Raw genomic sequence first — 19,693 nt, forward strand, 5'->3', positions numbered from 1 at the left:
CCGAGATGTAAAGTCAGAGTTGCGGAGATGTAAAGTCAGAGTTGCGGAGATGTAAAGTCAGAGTTGCGAGATGTAAAGTCAGAGTTGCGAGATGTAAAGTCAGAGTTGCGAGATGTAAAGTCAGAGTTGCGAGATGTAAAGTCAGAGTTGCGAGTTATATAAAGTCAGAGTTGCGGAGATGTAAAGTCAGAGTTGCGTGATGTAAAGTCAGAGTTGCGAGATGTAAAGTCAGAGTTGCGTGATGTAAAGTCAGAGTTGCGAGATGTAAAGTCAGAGTTGCGGAGATGTAAAGTCAGAGTTGCGGGATATAAAGTCAGAGTTGCGAGTTATAAAGTCAGAGTTGCGGAGATATAAAGTCAGAGTTGCGAGATATAAAGTCAGAGTTGCGAGATATAAAGTCAGAGTTGCGGAGATATAAAGTCAGAGTTGCGGGATATAAAGTCAGAGTTGCGAGATATAAAGTCAGAGTTGCGAGTTATAAAGTCAGAGTTGCGGAGATATAAAGTCAGAGTTGCGGAGATATAAAGTCAGAGTTGCGAGATATAAAGTCAGAGTTGCGAGATGTAAAGTCAGAGTTGCGAGATGTAAAGTCAGAGTTGCGAGATGTAAAGTCAGAGTTGCGAGATGTAAAGTCAGAGTTGCGAGATGTAAAGTCAGAGTTGCGAGATGTAAAGTCAGAGTTGCGAGTTGTAAAGTCAGAGTTGCGAGTTATAAAGTCAGAGTTGCGGAGATATAAAGTCAGAGTTGCGGGATATAAAGTCAGAGTTGCGAGATTATAAAGTCAGAGTTGCGAGATATAAAGTCAGAGTTGCGAGATAAAGTCAGAGTTGCGAGATATAAAGTCAGAGTTGCGGAGATATAAAGTCAGAGTTGCGAGTTATAAAGTCAGAGTTGCGAGTATAAAGTCAGAGTTGCGGGATATAAAGTCAGAGTTGCGAGATATAAAGTCAGAGTTGCGAGTTATAAAGTCAGAGTTGCGAGATCAGAGTTGCGAATGTAAAGTCAGAGTTGCGAGATGTAAAGTCAGAGTTGCGAGATGTAAAGTCAGAGTTGCGAGATGTAAAGTCAGAGTTGCGAGATATAAAGTCAGAGTTGCGAGTTATAAAGTCAGAGTTGCGAGATATAAAGTCAGAGTTGCGAGATATAAAGTCAGAGTTGCGAGTTATAAAGTCAGAGTTGCGAGATATAAAGTCAGAGTTGCGAGATATAAAGTCAGAGTTGCGAGTTATAAAGTCAGAGTTGCGAGATATAAAGTCAGAGTTGCGAGATATAAAGTCAGAGTTGCGAGATATAAAGTCAGAGTTGCGAGATATAAAGTCAGAGTTGCGAGATATAAAGTCAGAGTTGCGAGATATAAAGTCAGAGTTGCGAGTTATAAAGTCAGAGTTGCGGAGATATAAAGTCAGAGTTGCCGAGATATAAAGTCAGAGTTTGCCGAGATGTAAAGTCAGAGTTTGCCGAGATGTAAAGTCAGAGTTGCGAGATGTAAAGTCAGAGTTGCCGAGATGTAAAGTCAGAGTTGCCGAGATGTAAAGTCAGAGTTGCGAGATGTAAAGTCAGAGTTGCGAGTTGTAAAGTCAGAGTTGCGAGTTATAAAGTCAGAGTTGCGGAGATATAAAGTCAGAGTTGCGGGATATAAAGTCAGAGTTGCGAGATATAAAGTCAGAGTTGCGAGTTATAAAGTCAGAGTTGCGTGATATAAAAGAGTTTTTCTTTCAGAAACACAGGTTCAGATTGAGAGTGCTGGTGAAACACTAATCTACATTAGTCCGTCTGCCACGGCTGCCTTTTCACTCCCATATAAATGAACTTGGATATTCTAATTATTTGTCTAAACTCCTAAAAATACAGACTTGGTTTTCTCTCTACGAGTCCAGTGAGGTTCTTCACTCACTGCAGCTTTAACTATCATACTACCAACAGTTAGCGGCTGATGGGTAGTTGTTGAACAGCGTACTACGATGACACCTTCACACAGATTCATTCACGCCAGACCGAAGGAAAGCAGTGCTAATTAAAGCTAAATGGATATAGTGTAGTGTTCAAAACATGATTCATGCAGAGTGAAAAAACAACTACTTAACAAGACTTGCTTTTGAAAATGCTCTAACTTTGAAGCTATGCAACAAGTACACAGGGGTTAATTAACTGAAGACGAGTTACACATCATGAACCGAGACGTACAGCAACCATTACAATCTGCCACTGATAACCTCCAGCTCGTAGAGGACAGGACAACATCACGCAGCCGAGTCTCTGTTCACAGCTCTTCGTTTCTCGATTTCACAGAAGCAGAAAGCAGTGAATCCCACGCAAACACGGAGAGCTGGAATTAGGCCAGATACTGGATTCTAGAGCCTATATTCACTGAGTCATTCCATGAGAATCAGTTTAATGTGGGATTTGGTGCCAACACTGGAGATGATAATCGTGATACTGAAATATTTGTCATTGGATTTGCATAACAGTGTTACAAAGTGTCAGGAAACTGGAATCATGCAGTACAGAGACTGTCAGACAACATGAATGTGCACGACTCAAATCATGATGAAAACAAAGATAATTTAATTAACAGATTTATATATATATATATATATATATAATAAAATACACATCACAACAGGTCTTCTCTTCACTAGACTGTTTAAATGCTTTTGCTTTGAATCGGTCAGATTTTTGTCTTTCTTAAGGCATGTTACTGATCCTAACGCAGTCATCGTCCATCTGCCAACATGTACGAGGACTCGATGGCAATGACTGAACAGCCCTGGTTGTGCACTCATGCTTCTGAGACACTGTTATTATCGCAGCAGTGTCTTCAGCACACTGAGCAGCGTCGTCTCCAGCTCAATGCTCCAGTAAGACTGTGCTGCAGGTGTTAACTGGCCAGATTTAGAGCAATGTCTTAAAGAACAGCTGAGCTCCCATAGACCGCTAACACTGCATGACGCACGACTCCGACCTCCACCCACACCAGCACAGAGACGCTTCACTGACGACCCAAACCTCACGTTTGAACACGACACGCACTGGCAGCCACAACATGCTCAACTGCGACACCAGCTTGGAAATCATCTAGCGTGAGAAGCTTGATCATGTCTGCTAACAGGTGTGGGAACTTTATTCTTTATTCTGGCCAGATGTGAAGAAAACTAACGAGCGGTCACATACAAGTGGCATATTGTCGTTTATCTTCATCAGATTGCTTTGGATAAGTGCGTCTGCTGAATCCATGCCATGAAATCAGGCATACAATAGATTGTGTCTTCTAGTGTTGCATCAATTGGTAATTGAATCTCAAAATGTTTTGGACCCCGTTTACACCTATATTCACCCTGTTTCTAACAGATGGACCAAAACCAACCCAGACTCACTGGAAAAACATTTCTGCAAAATGAGATGTTGCTTCTTGCATTTTTTTTCAGCATTTTCAAAGTGAAATTCCTTTATTCCATCTTCATCTGTCTTTAGTGTGTAATGTTGCTGTTTGAGCAGGAAAAAGCTTATTATTTTTCTCTATTTCAGTGTTTCTGAACTCCATCTTGAGTTTTCTTCACACTATTCCTCATTAACATAATTCAGGCGCAGAATAAAGGGGCGGGGCCTGGTTGAGTTAGTCAGTAGTGTGTTGAAACTGCCGGTTATGGTAAGGGGCGGGACATTTCCCAAACACCAATCACAACACACTGCTCCAGCTGACCAATCAGAGCACATTGTGCTTTTCAGAAGGAGGGGCTTTATAGAGACAGGAACTAAACAGAGGAGCGTTTCCCAAAAGCATCATTAGACGACTAACATCGCAAGTTCCGTCGTTACTTACATAGTTCAACGATTTGGTGTTTCCTGAAACCATCATTCAAACGAACATTCGGTTGAACGACAGCTCTCGAGCTGTTATTAGAAGCATAGTGTTTTTTTATCACATGTGGACTTAAATCTTTATCTTGAGCAAAATAAGCAAGCTGACATTAAGCACAATGTATATATTTTATTTCGAATATATACAAATGTCATTTACATATTTTAGTTTGTCAAGAGATTGAAAGAGTGCGCATGTGTTTAAGAACGAGCCTATGACTGAATCTGGAAATAAAGCAAAATAACTGAGGAAAAACAAGAAGTAGTCCTCAGATGCCATGTCCGTAATTTATAGCAAAAAATCTAGCATTAAATGAATCCGTTTGAGATGGAATTAAAGAAGTTATTACTCCACCACCTGCATGACATCATTCACCATCGTGTCATGAACGACAGGTTTGTGTCAATACGGTTTCGGGAAACAGTCGTGACTAGCTAGTTGATTTGTTCAACAGCACATCGTACTATGGTAGTTCAGCAGCGGGTTACATCATTGTACAGGAAACGCACCCCAGAGCTTTACTGACAGACTGGGAAGAGAGGAGCTGAACAATGAGGAAAATATGAGGAAAATAATCAACATTCAAGCAGGAAAACCTGCTCTAAAAACTGCAACATAGGTCCTCTTTAAATTTGATCTAAAACAGATGAACATGAATCTGGAAACGTTTTATTGTGTTGGTTCTTGTATATATTGCAGCAGTTTGTAAATGAAATGTCTGGTAAGTGCTGCTGAAAGGTTAATGCTCTAATGTGTTTGAAAATAACAAACCGCCTGTTTTAAACCTAACCGATAGTGTTAACAAAACGCACTTACTGAAGCAATTCAGCTGCTTCTTCAAGTCTTTGTTGTCTTTTATTGTGATGGTGTTTCACAGGGCGCTTCACATCACAAGAGCTCTGCTGTACCGGGTGAGCTGACGAGCAAGTTTACTATAGAAAAGACATATATATGGAGCAAACGTCAAAATATATTAGTTTACAAATCACGCAGTATGGTAAAGTGTTTTGTAGTGATAAGAATCTTGTGAAGAAAGTCTTTATTAATCTGTCTCTGTAATTAGAATCTGTGTGTAAAGGAATATAAGTTGTAGGTGTTTTAATGCCTCTCTATAGTGTTCATTTCAGCTGGATATTGCAGTCAATTTTATGTATAGGTATGTTTTTTTGGACTTTTGCAAAAATGTTTATAGAGACATGTTTTTTTTCCCCCAATAAACCAGTGTTGCCTGAATCGGATGTTACCCGCAGGACTGAAGGGGGTCACAGACGCTCCGACCCGTCCAGTGCAGTGGTGAATGAAGCAGAAATCCTCTTCCTGTTAGCACTTGAAAAGTTACGTTACACAACATGTGTGGGCGGCTGGAAGAAGCTGCTCTTTTTACCACCAGCTTCATTTATCATCTTTTCATCCTGTTCATCCGGTTGGATTTTGGGTTGAAGAATAAGTCACATTATTCCTGTGGACAGAAATCTCATAAGACACGAATGAACAATTTCGTGCTCGTTCTCAAAGCATATATTGTGTTGCTCGTCCTTTCTGACTGAAATGCAGGAAACAGAAGCAGAGGCTCTGTCTTTGCAGATGATCAATTGAATCGAATGTCCAGATGTGTGATCTGGATCCTCTTCTTGTGCTTGAGCACAATGATAACCGTACCTAAACCAGGTCACAGGTGTCTTGAGTTTGTGATTATGCAACATGATGATCAGCACAACAAGTGTTAAAGGAAGAACCTCTGCTATGAGGTTGTGCCTTTTACAAATGAGAAAAGTTAGCTCTGCCTGGTTACATAAAGCTGGCGTGGCACGGTACCAACGCCCTGCAGGAACAATACAAGGTGAGGCATGTTTTCAGTCGCTCAGGACTGATGACCATCCCTGTCCTGTGCAGAGATCGTGACGCCCCTCAGCCTGATCAGGTCAGCTGGACACGAAGGGTAGTAGGCGTCCTTGTGTCCATCAAGCAAGATCACTGAGCTACACAAAATGTGTTCTGGTAATAAACATTAGGACATATATAAGTTATACTCTCCATTCATGATCATAGTTCTGTTAATAATAAGGCTGGTGTGAGGATAGCCTAAGCCTCATTAAACAAGACTTTATATCTCAAGTCATTTTGCTTCTTCTGTAAATGTATCTTGATTTAAGAATGTTTAGATAACTGGAAAACAAGACAGAAATACTGAAGAAAAACATAATTTTTGTTGCAGTGTCACAGTTGGTTAGGCTATTTTTAAATGCATGTAGATTTTGCCAGAAAATCAGAGTTAGATCACAAAATGTCAAATTGGCTGTAGGATAGTCTTTGAAAACCCATCCACAGACAGCGATTAGATCGCGTCACTGTTAGGGTTAGTCGACTCGAGAACCTTAATGAGTCCTTTCACAATACAGCAGATTTTATGCTTGAGTTCAGACACAGAGATGGAAAACATGACCAGTGAGATGGAAATACAGCCATGCTGCTGCTTTACAAATCCATGCATCACTATATAACATTGGCCAACAAGGATAATTAGTTTTTTTTCCAGCATAGGAGACAAATATCTGCAGATATCTCTGGTCTTTTCTTCCTCTCCTGTGTTTCTCGCTCCGTCTCGTCCAGCTGCTCTGCTAAGGCTGCTGTGTGTCCAGTTAAACTTTAACAGGTGATTGCAAAAGCCTCACTGTGCTCTTATGTGCAGACGTGTGTGTGTGTGTGTGTGTGTGTGTGTGTGTGTGTGTGTGTGTGTGTGTGTGTGTGTGTGAGATCTGCTGACACATCATAGAGGCAATGTAGGAATAGATGATATAATAATGATGTTGAGATGGTTATAATCGGCTCTGCTGTTACTGCTTGAATTTAATGAATAGTTTCTCCATGACTGAAATGTAACAATAAACAACAATCAAGTCAGTGGGTGGGGTTTGAAATGATCTGTCCTATTAAATTGTTATTCATAATTTTTAATTTAAGTATTCTACTTAAGTCTTCTTACCCAAAACAGCCAGTTTTTTTGGCTCCAACTCTTCTGGTTCCCTTCAGTTTCTCGACTCTTCTGTTGTTTGCTTCACTCTGCTCCACAGATCCGCCTCAGGGCTTCCAGTCTACAACTCCACCTTGGCATGTGGATCCTCTGTCTCTGCCTCGAGCCACCGAGCCCATCACTTCAACTCCACCTTGGCTCTTCCCTCCCTTGGCTCCACCTCAGGCCATCGTTCCTTCGACTCCTCCGGGCTCCCTTGTACTTCGGCTCAGCCTCTTTGCGTCATCGCTCTGCCATGTCACAGACTTTCAGGTCTCTGGCTGCGCCTTGACCCTCCACCCCTTTGGCTCCACCAGGCTTCTCCTTCCCACCTGCTTCCCCATTGTCCTCACTTCCTTCGTCATCGCCTTGGTCTGCCGAGCCCCCGTTTCCGCCTCGGTCCCACGAACCAGTGGCTCCACCTTGGGCTTCCAGGCCGTGGATGTCAACCTGGTCCATCGGCCTTTCAGCTCCGCCTTGAACTCCATCGCTTTCGGCTCTGCCTCCGTCAGTCGGCCCCCAGTTTCCACACAGACCAAAGCTCCATCGTGGCTCCTCCGGCCATTGGTTCTGCCATGGTATCTCCCTCTACCGGCTCCTCTTGGTCCCTGTCCGTTGGGTATCACAAGTTCTTTTGTGTCAAGAACTTTTCTGATCAAGCACTTCGATGTGGCTTTTTCTGTTTATTCTTCTCTCACGATGTAAAAAACTCAGAAGACAATGCGTTCACCTGATTTAATGAACAATCCCTCAGTTTCACAGACAAGGCTTAAGCTAGTCCTAGACTAAAATGCATGTTTGAGCTGTTTTAACTGAAAGAAACTTGCACTGACAAAGGTCTAAGGTATGTTTATAAAAGCTACTTAGATGTCCTAATTGAACTAAGGCCTAATCCTGGCTTCATTTTAAGCCCTGTCTGTGAAACCGGGCCAATATCTTAACTTCAGAGAATCTCAACACCACAGACCTTACCCAGATTATAGATACCTTATACCATATTGTTTTTCAGATTCAGTAAATGAACCTCAGCATATAACGTAACCTCTCTTATAGCACAGATACTCACACAAAATCACATTGACATGCAGCCATGGGTATTATCAGGTTTAACAGTGCCAGCCTGAGGGATTGTGGGTATGTTAGGCCAGTGTTAGGCCATAGGGCTGATAGGCCAGTGTACATATCTAACTATAGGGACTCTGTTGACACAGTTCATGCTGTTGTCTTGGTCTGTGCAGTAACAATGCTGAGGCCAGACTGAGGCCTTGTGAAACACATGCTACTGCAAAAGTAAGTTGATCTTCAGCAGAGCCGCAGGAACCATCAGGAAACATCAGCTTTAATGATGTGACATGACTCCAGCAGCTCTAGTTTTTTCATGGCACACAGCAATCTAGTTCAGCTCCGTTACTGACCCTGAACAGAAAATGAAGAATATGATGACCCACCAATGGAAAAGTGCCAAGAAGTCAGGTTTATTTTTACATGTGTCTCAGAGGAGCTTGTAAAATCAAAGGTCAGTTGTTAAGTATGTCCAAATTTACTACTTCGTGCAAAGCGGTTTATACTATATAGCAAATCTAAATTGATTGGTTGTATTTATCATCACAAAATGTGAACTATATTATCACACAGCTCTCTTTATAAATATATCAAACTTTACCCGAATACATTGTCCAGCTTTAATCTGCTAAATGCGACTATAATTCATGAAGATATTATAAACATTAACATAATAATTTCCTTAAAGCTGCTTTGAAACAAGTTGTATTGTGAAAAGCTCTACATAAATACATTTGAGATTATCAGGAGAGCCCCATTCCTTTTTATTTCAGAGCATTTTTCTCTTCTCTCATCCCAATTCAATTAGTCTGACCTGCTGCTTTGTTGTAATCCTCGTTTATGAGCCTGTTTTCATCATGTGTGTGTGGCAGAGCATCCGGCTGAAGGGTGAGATTTAGATTACACCCAGGGGTCAGAATGAGAAACGAGAAATGAGACAAATGTTTTAAAGAGGACCTATTATGCCATTTCACAGACTTGATGTTGTTTTTGTGCTCTACTAGAGCAGGTTTTCCTGCTTGAATGTTGATTATTTTCCTCATATTCTCCATTGTTGCAGCTCCTCTCTTCCCAGTCTGTCAGTAACACTCTGTTTAGTTCCTGTCTCTATGAAGCCCCTCCTTCTGAAAAGCACAATGTGCTCTGATTGGTTGGCTGGAGCAGTGTGTTGTGATTGGTGTTTGGGAAATGTCCCGCCCCTTACCATAACCGCCAGTTTCATCACACTACTAACTAACTCAACCAGGCCCCGCCCCTTTATTCTGCGTATGAATTATTCAAATGAGGAATAGTGTGAAGAAAACTCAAGATGGAGGCGTTTCAGAAACACTGACACTGATATAGAGAGGAACTCCCTTTTACATGACGAGTACAAACAATGCAAACATTTAATTAAAGCAGAACTAAGTAACTTTTTTACCTTCATAAATAGTTTTCTAAGTCCTTACGATGGTTAATTGACTTGTAGTGGTGTGTTTGAGGCGTGCACTAACCCCCTATGGCACGTCTACGCCAGAAAACAGCACTTGCAAGTTGAGCTGCGCCGACCCGACACAATCTCGCCTCATGTTCACGTTCACGGGAGAGTGACAGAATGCTTTACGGTAATTCAAAAACAATGTATATATTAAGACAGTTTCGAAAATTACCCACCTCCATCGTGATTTCTTGTACTGTATTTGCAAAACTACTGCGCCGGTGAGCGTTGTAGTCGTTGTAGTCCAGAGCTGCGCTTGGAGTATTTACGACAGTGTGATTCACTGAAGGAACCTGTAGGGGGAGCTTCGCAAATCTTACTGAGTTCTGCTTTAACTGGTCTGCCTGAACTGTTCCACCAATACAGTATTTCATTGTTTTTTCACCAAACCTTTCCTAATGTACTTTTTCTCACAGAGCTAAAATGGTTTCACTGATTTCATTGCTTTGGTGAAGTGTCTGAAGCTGGACTGGAAGAGTGGATTTCTATCGGTCTGACAGACTCTGAACATGTCGATACTGAACCGCTTCACAGAAGGTCAGCTTGAGTAGCAGTGATCAGAGTCTATTTACGGAGAGCTCATGTTTGCCTATAATTACACATTTACCACTGATCAATGAAGAGTGCTTGTGATGATGTCACAAACGTTCAGATCAGGCTTTTATAGGACTGGAGATATCGGTTCTGTTCCTGATGGAAGGCATTGTGCTGACAGATACAGAGACTCAAGCAGTTGACTCAGTTCATTAAATTCAGAGCATTTTCACATGGTCTCGGGCTTTTGGCCTGTACCACATTGACATTTCTCTGGTTTCATCTTCCATCTTGGGTGGATTGTTTTCTCTGGGTTTGTTCTGTGATTGCTGTATCCATGAAGGACAGAAGCTCTGCCTTAAATATGACCAAAAGAAGGTGTTTTTTATTAGCTACAGCTTTTGGAACAGTTTTCATGTCTGATGCTCATCAATAGTGCCTTGAAATGTTGCTTTTGTAGTCAGGTGCTGGCATTCCTCAATAACATTGTGCCCATCAGAAACCTAATGTCATATTGTGCATATACAGAAATATGTTAAACACAGAAACCAAACAACGGATATCAAATCTTTATTGAAACGCATCCATTGTCTTTACATATTCTTGCCTTTGTATTGAAAAGACATGAGAGAGACTCATCTAACCCACACTCAGAAGTGACAGTGGGCTCCAATTAGCTCTCATTAGCCCCGTTTATCCTCCCAAAGTGGGAATGATCTCATGTCTGAATCTCAGAGGGTGGATTAATGGCCATTATAGTGATTACATTTCTCTGGCACTCCGGCCATCACAACACTCCAGTTCCAGCGGGACAGACGATTATACTGAGGATGGATCGATGTGTTGGATGGATGGATGGAGGGATGGAGGGATGGACGGATGGACGGATGGATGGATGGATGGATGGATGGATGGATGGACGGATGGACGGATGGACGGACGGATGGACGGAGGGACGGACGGATGGATGGATGGATGGATGGATGGATGGACGGATGGATGGACGGATGGATGGATGTGTTGGATGGATGGATGGATGGATGGATGGATGGATGGATGGATGGATGGATGGATAGATGGATGGATGGATGGATGGACGGATGGATGGATGGATGTGTTGGATGGATGGATGGATGGATGGACGGATGGATGGATGGATGGATGGATGGATGGATGTGTTGGATGGATGGATGGATGGATGGATGGATGGATGGATGGATGGATGGATGGATGGACGGATGGATGGATGTGTTGGATGGATGGACGGACGGACGGATGGATGGATGGATGTGTTGGATGGATGGATGGATGGATGGACGGACGGATGGATGGATGATGTATGAATGGGTGCATGGGTTGAATGGATAGATGGATGATGGATGGATGAATTGATGGAAGGATGAATGGATGGATGGATGAAATTTAATTTTTGGGTGAACTCACCCTTTAAATGATGTTGATGTTGAATGAAACCAGTTAATTTAGATGTTATTATTTTAGAGTACCATTTTTTAAAAGTTCATTGATTCAGAGCAAATCCAGTCCATTTCCACTGATTGTGCCATTTCCTCAAAAGACAGCAAACATGCGTGTGATGCAGTTCGAGTGTCTTCACATCCAGACTTCAGTCATCTCAGGAGGAAGGAAGCGCAGGTTATGGTTTTGCTGAGATCAGTAGAAAGCGGACATGACTTTGCTGTGTTTGTCACAAATAGAGGAACAGCGATGCTTCTCCTTCCTTCCATGTCACTGACTGAGACTCCTCTACATGCAGGAAGCCTTCGGTGTGACCGTGATTATGACATCTGAGTACGTGAACACAAGCACGGTTTCACGGCCACAAAATCTCATTCTCCATACAAAAAAGAAGTGTACTTCAAGTTAATTTTAAGCTCAAGTACTTTCCAAATGTATTTAATGCAGTAAGTGTACTTATAATGGTATACTTGAATATGTACGTACTGTGTACATAATGTGTACTTGAGACATACTCCATATTTATTTTAGTGTATACTTAATATGCAAAAATAAATAAATAGTAAACAGTAAACTATAAGTATACTTGTAGCATAAAACTACTAAACTAGTAGTTTAATGAGAGTATTCTTCAAAGTGCACTATAAACTAAAAAACTAGTAAACTAACAGTATACCTATAGGTTTACATGTTCAATAATAAAGAAAAAGATGTAAACTAGTTGTTTACTCAAAGTTTACCATTGTTGTACTTAAAAGTAGCTAAAAAATGTGCTAATTTTCTTCCAAGAAATGTACACATACATGTATACTGCTAGTGCATTGATAGATTTACTGCAAAAAGTATACATGGAAAATTAAGGAGCCCCGCACATGACATTTACTATTTCGTTTCCTTGATTTACTAAAACATCCGTACGATTTACTATTTCGTTCCCTCGATTTGCTAAATCGTGCGCGCAATTTACTATTTCATTCCCTCAATTTACTAAAACGTCCGTACGATTTACTATTTCATTTCCTTGATTTGCTAAATCGTGCGCGCAATTTACTATTTCATTCCCTCAATTTACTAAAACGTCCGTACGATTTACTATTTCATTCCCTCAATTTACTAAAACGTCCGTACGATTTACTATTTCATTCCCTCAATTTACTAAAACGTCCGTACGATTTACTATTTCATTTCCTTGATTTACTAAAACGTCCGTACGATTTACTATTTCATTTCCTTGATTTACTAAAACGTCCGTACGATTTACTATTTCATTTCCTTGATTTACTAAAACGTCCGTACGATTTACTATTTCATTTCCTTGATTTACTAAAACGTCCGTACGATTTACTATTTCATTTCCTTGATTTGCTAAATCGTGTGCACAATTTACTATTTCATTCCCTCAATTTACTAAAACGTCCGTACGATTTACTATTTCATTTCCTTGATTTGCTAAATCGTGCGCACAATTTACTATTTCATTCCCTCAATTTACTAAAACGTCCGTACAATTTACTATTTCATTTCCTTGATTTGCTAAATCGTGCGCACAATTTACTATTTCATTCCCTCAATTTACTAAAACGTCCGTACAATTTACTATTTCATTCCCTCAATTTACTAAAACGTCCGTACAATTTACTATTTCATTCCCTCAATTTACTAAAACGTCCGTACGATTTACTATTTCATTCCCTCAATTTACTAAAACGTCCGTACGATTTACTATTTCATTCCCTCAATTTACTAAAACGTCCGTACGATTTACTATTTCATTTCCTTGATTTACTAAAACGTCTGTACGATTTACTATTTCATTTCCTTGATTTGCTAAATCGTGCGCACAATTTACTTTCATTCCCTCAATTTACTAAAACGTCCGTACGATTTACTATTTCATTTCCTTGATTTACTAAAACATCTGTACGATTTACTATTTCATTTCCTTGATTTACTAAAACGTCTGTACGATTTACTATTTCATTTCCTTGATTTGCTAAAACGTCCGTACGATTTACTATTTCATTTCCTTGATTTACTAAAACGTCTGTACGATTTACTATTTCATTTCCTTGATTTGCTAAATCGTGCGCGCAATTGACTATTTCATTCCCTCAATTTACTAAAACGTCCGTACGATTTACTATTTCATTTCCTTGATTTGCTAAATCGTGCGCGCAATTTACTATTTCATTCCCTCAATTTACTAAAACGTCCGTACGATTTACTATTTCATTTCCTTGATTTACTAAAACGTCTGTACGATTTACTATTTCATTTCCTTGATTTGCTAAATCGTGCGCGCAATTTACTATTTCATTCCCTCAATTTACTAAAACGTCCGTACGATTTACTATTTCATTTCCTTGATTTGCTAAATCGTGCGCGCAATTTACTATTTCATTCCCTCAATTTACTAAAACGTCCGTACGATTTACTATTTCATTCCCTCAATTTACTAAAACGTCCGTACGATTTACTATTTCATTCCCTCAATTTACTAAAACGTCCGTACGATTTACTATTTCATTTCCTTGATTTACTAAAACGTCCGTACGATTTACTATTTCATTTCCTTGATTTACTAAAACGTCCGTACGATTTACTATTTCATTTCCTTGATTTGCTAAATCGTGTGCACAATTTACTATTTCATTCCCTCAATTTACTAAAACGTCCGTACGATTTACTATTTCATTTCCTTGATTTGCTAAAACGTCCGTACGATTTACTATTTCATTCCCTCAATTTACTAAAACGTCCGTACGATTTACTATTTCATTTCCTTGATTTGCTAAATCGTGCGCACAATTTACTATTTCATTCCCTCAATTTACTAAAACGTCCGTACAATTTACTATTTCATTCGATTTACTATTTCTCATTCCTATTTACTAAAACGTCCGTACGATTTACTATTTCATTCCCTCAATTTACTAAAACGTCCGTACGATTTACTATTTCATTCCCTCAATTTACTAAAACGTCCGTACGATTTACTATTTCATTCCCTCAATTTACTAAAACGATTTCCTAAAACGTCCGTACGATTTACTATTTCATTTCCTTGATTTGCTAAAACGTCCGTACGATTTACTATTTCATTCCCTCAATTTACTAAAACGTCCGTACGATTTACTATTTCATTTCCTTGATTTACTAAAACGTCTGTACGATTTACTATTTCATTTCCTTGATTTGCTAAATCGTGCGCACAATTTACTATTTCATTCCCTCAATTTACTAAAACGTCCGTACGATTTACTATTGCGTTCCCTCGATTTGCTAAATTGTGTGCACGATTTAGCCTATTATTTTTTCCTGCATGTCATGTGCGGCGCTCCGTAGAAAATATACTTAAATTTGTCAGCGTAAGGGTGCTTTAGTGGAAATTATCGCAAAGCATCTTTTGCGGCGAGTTTTCTCAGTTCTCAGCTGCTTTAGTATCCGAATCTTACTTTGTATTCTTCAAGCGGTGAGTGAGTGCTGGCAATAAAACACTGGTAAACAAAACTGTCCTTAAAAACAAGCGATCAACTGGTTCTTCTTTACCTCTTACAGTTTTCGCTCATGCTTTCTGAGGATGCGCAGAGAAGTTTAAGGGACGTTTCTTGTTCCCTTCAGACGCTCTGAGAATGTGCTAGCAAACACTGAGTAGGTGTTGAGACAGCAGATGGTCTCCTCTTGAGTTTCACATTAATATTTCAGCGTGAATCTGAATTTATGATGCGTTTGTGTGTGAGAGAGAAGCAGATGTGCCACACGCAGCAGATTTCCTGACGTTTGCCCTCAGTAATCCTCATCAGCGCGGCACGTGCTGGATGGCATCGGATAGAAAAACCCATCCAGCTCTGGGAACGCCAAGCTTGACTTCCACCACTGAAATGCAGCTTCATTATGCTCTTGTAATCAATAAACACCTTATTTGTAATCATTTCTTTGAATTGAAAGCCGCACTTACAGTTCATTCATACATAAAGCTGGACTGCGAACCTTCTGAATGGTGTTGTTTCTGCTTCATGTGCGGCTGTGGAGGGATTACAAGGCCAGCGCTGCGGGTCACATCTCAAGCCATTAGTGCCGCCAACCTTCTTCCTGACGGACACAGCCTGACCCATAATGCCGGATTAGAATTAATTCTTCCTCCGCAGCTGGCAGGAGTGTGGGATAGTAAGATACAACAGGAAAACAGAGGTTTGTGAAGGCCGAGATTGAGTTTTCACACCCCGCTGAAAGTGCAGCGGTGAATATGGCGTCGTCTCAGAGCAGATGCACAGTAATGCTGATATAACCGTCCGACGGCTGACGCTCTCATATGAATAAACATATGCTGGTACTATGCATCTGATATGATCATCAGTGTATGTGTTTAATTGAATTTTCCTGGCTTTAATTTTTCTGCTCATTAGATTACAAATAACATGACGAAAATTGCTTTTAGTAATATTTTGCATTACACATTTTAGGTAATGTATTTGGATTACTTTCTGATTACTTTTGACCTAGCTCATTTATCACATAGTGAATGTGTATATGTGTGTGTGTGTGTGTGTGTGTGTGTGTGTGTGTGTGTATGTGTGTGTGTGATGTTATTCCAGCACTCACACACTGAAGATCTGCCGGCGTTTAAGATGCTGCGCTGTAATATTCATGTGTTTTCATCGGCCAACAAGTACACGAGCTCCTAAAAGCCACATTACATAATCTCCATCTCCACATCTACTCTCAGGGGAAGCGCAATATGGAAATGAATGAGAATCATGATCTTGTTTATAATATAATGAGGCATTTTTATGTGCTGTTTTGATCCTCATCTATGCTGTAATGTAATTAGAGACTACATTTAGCATCTTTTTATATTAATTATGATATATTCTCACACGGTTATTGCAGCAGACAGGATTATAACGGGCTTAATGGTTTTGTTTATTGATGTGTTTATTGTCACATGATCACGTGTAGAAATGATCAAAGAAATGATTGGTTTGATGTGTAATGAATGGGATCTTCAGCGTAATCCTGTTTCAAGCTCTCGATGTGCTCTTCTGATGTTCTGATCCTCCTCTATATTCTGTAATTCCTGCCTTCGTTATTAAACATGCAACCCGACGTCAGTAAATGTATCTTCATTTAAGAATGTTTTGATATTTGTGCTGGAAAACAAGACGGAAACACTGAGGATTGGAAGAACATCATGTTTAGCAGTGCGTCCCTGTATGTTTGTGTGTGTTTGTTAATTTTCATTTTTGAATGTGGACGTGTGGTTCATTCAGATGAATAATGTATGAATAATTGATAGATGTGATAAAGTGAAGGGGACGTTCTGAACCCTAATTAAACCGAAGGCCGGGACTGTGTGTTCCCGTCTGTTCATCAGACACCAGATCTCTGTCACGGGTGTGTCCGGATACATGTTCACTGAAGTGATGAAATAAACTGAAGTTTCTTACAGTGCCGTCCTAGAAGACACAACAAAACCCATAAATGAAGCGCATGAAACCCCATAACGTCAGAGTCTGTCGTCCAGAAGGCTTCCAGACAAGGTCCTGACACACAAGCGGAGCTCCGTTTCAGACACCTGAACCGTCAGAGCAGGAAACAGCAGCTTGACATGCTGAATTTGTTGGATTTTCGATCTTTTAAACTGGTATCCGGTTGAGCCGGTTAACAGAATCACACTGAATCAATCTTTAGGGTTTACGGGTTGATAATGCAAGACACACATCTGAAGTACTGCAGAGCATGAGACGGGTTATTGAACCAAAGAACCGGTTCCAAATCAATTAATCACAAAGAACCGACTCAAACAGAAATGAATGAGCCGGAAGTTTTCCACTTAATCTATTTGAATCAGACATGACCTTCATCTCTACCTGTAGGTTTGATTCATTCATTTGGATCTGGTTAATAACCCGTCTGGACACACTCATTCAGTGCTGTGTGAGGTCATCAACCCAGAACTAACGCTTGATTGAAATATGCAGCTGTCTTTATATTTTCGGAACGGGATCATCATATTTGTGTGTCCTTAAAACCTGCTCTCACTGATCAAACTCTTCTCATATTTACTTGAGAAGGTTTTCGAAAGGGTTTGAGCTTCCTTTGCTGGAGCTGAGGCACGTCTAAATGCGTCTTCATTTCCATACTTTCTTTTGTGTCTTCTGTGTTTTTCCCTCTGAAGACTTGTGCGTTTGTAGATGTCACATCACAAGAGAGACTGACCCGTCAAGAGCGCCGCTTCTATTAATACCACAACAACACATGACAGTCCTTTGAATGAGAAAGCCTTCAGAGAACATGTGCATGTGCTTCATTACATCTATTCATACTCAATTCAGAATATAATGCTCATATAAGCTACTTTTATGATGCTTCATGGTGTGTTTTTGTGTGTGTTTTTAATTGAATCGATCCATTTTGATCTCAAGACGCAAAAAATGATGTTCTTTCTCAGTGTTTCCGTCTTGTTTTCCAGCACAAATATCTAAATATTCTTAAATCAAGACACATTTACTGGAGAAGAGAAATGATGGAAGATTTAAATTCTGGAAAACTGATCAAAATGAAGTGAGTTTGTGCTTAAAACAAGAACAAATATCTGCCAGTGGAGTCAGAAAAATAATCTAGTAGTTAAAGTGTCTTGATTTAAGAATGTTTATATATTTTTACTAGAAAACAAGCTTTTTTTCTCATTTTTTGCCGTGCACTAGAGAGTCTAGCGATCAGAGCTCACGGTACAGCAGCTGCTCGCTGTGATTATACAGACTTCCTGTTTCCATCCCCTATAATGATGATTCTGGCAGCTCACGCCATTCAATGTATGCTTCATCTACAGAACTGCCTACATAGACAGCATTTTAAGCGCTTATATGCACCCTTGGTCTACCTAGGCTGTTAAAAAAGGCAAATTTTTCTGCTTTCTAAACCAAATAAAAATGCAACATTATATATAGACTGATCAGGCATAACATTATGTGAATAACACTGATCTTCTCTTCATCACGGCACCTGTTAGTGGGTGGATATATTAGGCAGCAAGTGAACATTTTGTCCTTTAAAGTTGATGTGTGAGAAGCAGGAAAAATGGGCAAGCGTAAAGATTTGAGCGAGTTTGACAAGGGCCAAATTGTGATGCTAGACGACTGTATCACGTATAAAAATAAAACAGTTCTCATTTACATAAACATGTTTCTGTTGTCAGACAGTGGAACGAATATGAAATATTGATTGAAACGTGGTGCGCTGAGACTAAATGTTAACCAGCAGTCACTGATATACTCACAGCTAAGATCTTGTTCGTTCATTTAAGGGCAAAAAGAGTTTGAAATACATTTGCATTGATATACTGCTTAAATTAACATGTAAATATATACTGTGCTTTCCTCTCAATAACAAAATAAACACATAAAAATGAGAAAACAGCAGTTCAGAAAGCATCTGATCACAGTGATGCTGATGTTTGAGATTCAGACTCCAGTAACGTCACGTTTATTTATTTATATTTACTTATATTTATATAACATAGTGTTCCACGTGTTCCAGATCTGGGCCGACACTATGTTTTATGTTTATACAATAAATTGCTTTAAAGCAGCAGCTTTACAGTATTAAACAGTGTCAGTGTTTTTACTCGTGTCTGACCTCGACGGACTGAACAGAAGAAATGGACCTCAAAGAAGGTGGAGCCTCAAAGCCACACCCACCTCTGACATCATCACCATGGACCAATGGTAGTTCAGAGGTGTTTACCAGCCAGAGTGAACTAAAATCCTGATTTATATATTTACATCATCAGACAAAATCTCCAAGATACAGACACTGGCTGTGCTGCAATTTCAGCGATATTTAACTGTCCATTGATCACTACTGGTGACTCTCAGAAGGTTCTGGACCACTAGATTTGTCATGCATCATTTTTTTTAAGTGACAAAGTTGGTATCACTCTTTATGGCAGGTGTGGATGGAAAAGCTTCAGACACAGAGCGCTTCTGATTCGTTTCACAGATGTAATGTGCAGAGGATTGGGAGATAAACGGGCTGAATCCTCCCGTCACAGAGGGCCTATTTTAGGCAGTAGGTGTCAGTGTGGGCGGCGGGCCTGTGTTTGGTGTGTGTTATCAGATGCTGAAGTGTCGCTGCTGAAACACAGAGAAGCCTGACTGGATCCTAAAGCGCTCTGGTGTGAGTGACGTCCACACATATGTTCTCTCAAGCACACCTGCCATGTTAACACATTTACCTCCATAATTCAATTAGACGCTCCCGTCTGAATCTGCTG

The sequence above is a fragment of the Megalobrama amblycephala genome, linkage group LG21 (genome assembly GCF_018812025.1).
Source record: "Megalobrama amblycephala isolate DHTTF-2021 linkage group LG21, ASM1881202v1, whole genome shotgun sequence".
Lineage (NCBI taxonomy): Eukaryota > Metazoa > Chordata > Actinopteri > Cypriniformes > Xenocyprididae > Megalobrama > Megalobrama amblycephala.